General features: G+C 43.0%; 1 protein-coding gene across 1 annotated transcript in view; it reads left to right on the forward strand.

Annotated features, from left to right (window-relative positions):
- Nucleotides 1-1,925, forward strand: part of LOC103277251 (integrator complex subunit 8) — a 57,082-nt gene that overhangs the window by 9,674 nt on the left and 45,483 nt on the right. The window lies entirely within an intron of this gene.

Consider the following 1,925-nt stretch of genomic DNA (forward strand, 5'->3'; position numbering starts at 1 on the left):
CGTGCAGTGGCTGCTCCCAGCCACCGCAGCCTCGACCTGCTGGGCTCCGGCGATCCTTCCTCCTCAGCCTTCCAAGTAGTCGGAATTACAGGCATGCGCTACCACGCCCGGCTAATTTTTTGACTTATTGTAGAGATGAGGTCTCGCCTGCCCAGGCGGGTCTTGAACCCATGGCTCAGGCAATCCACTCACCTCAGCCTCCCAAAGGTGCAGGATTACAGGCTGAGCCACCGAGCCCGGCTTGTTTTTTTTTGTTTTTTTTAGTTGAAGTCTCACTCTGTCTCCCAGGTTGGAGTGCATTGGCACACTCACAGCCACCACAGCCTTGACCTGCTAGGTTCAGGTGATCCTTCCATCTCAGCCTTCCAAGTAGCTGGGACTACAGGCATGCACCACCACACCTAGTTAGTTTTTAAAAAAATTTATTGTAGAGACGAGGTCTTGCCATGCTGTCCAGGCCTCTCGAAGCTATGGGGCTCAGGCAGTTCTCTTGCCTCTGCCTCCCAAAGTGCTGGGATTACAGGTGTGAGCCACCTCACCCGGCCAGCAGCAAGTGTTTTAATAAGGAATTTTTTTTTTTGCTAATTTGTTGAGTTAACTATAGTATCGTTTATAAACTTGCCTTTCATTACTTCCTAATAAGGGTAAAACTTGAAAAATGTGTTTATCGTTTGTGTTTTTCTTTTTATAATTCAGATGACTGAATTTTAAAGTATGTAACTAGATTTTTTCTTTGTCTTTTTTTTTTTTGAGTTGGAGTCTCACTATGTCATCCAGGCAGGAGTGCAGTGGCACAATCATGGCCACCACAACCTCAACCTGCTGGGCTCAGGCAGTCCTTCCACTTCAGCCTTCTAAGTAGCTGGAACTACAGGCATGCACCACCACACCTGACTAGTTTTTTTTTTTTTTTTTAATTGTAGAGATGAGGTCTCACCAAGTCGCCCAGGCTGGTCTCGAACCCCTGGACTCAGGCAGTCCTCTTGCCTTGGCCTCCCAAAGTGCTGGGATTACAGGCTTGAGCCACCATGCCCAGCCCATAACTAGGTTTTTGTACGCCTGGTGCTTAGAAAATTTCCTACTCTTTCTTTAGTCCAGAAATCTATTGAATGCCCTACAGGTTTAATTTAGATCTGTTTTAGCTAGACCCATTAGAAATCCCCGTTTTACTTTACCTGGGCAACTCATCAGATTTCTTTTCATAGCATTTTGTGTATAGTAATTTAAAACTCATTATTTTTTCAAATGTGTGTTTTAAAAAAATTCTCCATTTTGGTAGAAGCGTTACTATTCTTTCTAACTGAGTGATGATTACAAGTTTTCTTTGCTCTCTCCTTTAAATCTCTGCCTAGTGTGTGTATTTTAAACTGTTTAAGCTTGTTTTTAACAGTGTTCGCTCTTTGTTAATGTCTTGTCATACCTACTTAGAGTGATAATGATGTCTACTTTTTTTATATTGGTCTAACAGCTCTAAACCAGGGTTCAGCAAACTTTCTTTGTAAAGGGCCTTAGCGTAAATATTTTAGGCTATGTGGGCCACATTCAGTCTCTGTTGCATATTATTTTTGTGTTTCTTTACAACCCTTTGAGTTGTTTACAAAACTAAAAATTGTTCTTAACTCAAGGGACAAACAAAAACAGAACATAGGCTAGATTTGGCCTCTGAGCAACAGTTTGTTGGCCTCTGTTCTAAACCTTTACCCTTTCATTTTTTTATGTTTCCTTCGATTTTGAATTTTTCATTAGCTTTTTTTTTTTTTTTTGAGTTGGAATCTCACTCTGTCACCCAGACTGGAGTGCACTGGCCACTCCCGGTCACCACAACCTTGACCTGCTGGGCTCCGGCGATCCTTCCACCTCAGCTGTCCAAGTAGCTGGAACTACAGGCGCGCACTACCACACCCGGCTAATTTTTGATTTATTGT

This window comes from Carlito syrichta, unplaced genomic scaffold, assembly GCF_000164805.1.
Source record: "Carlito syrichta isolate Samal-C Ts95f unplaced genomic scaffold, Tarsius_syrichta-2.0.1 Scaffold316804, whole genome shotgun sequence".
NCBI lineage: Eukaryota > Metazoa > Chordata > Mammalia > Primates > Tarsiidae > Carlito > Carlito syrichta.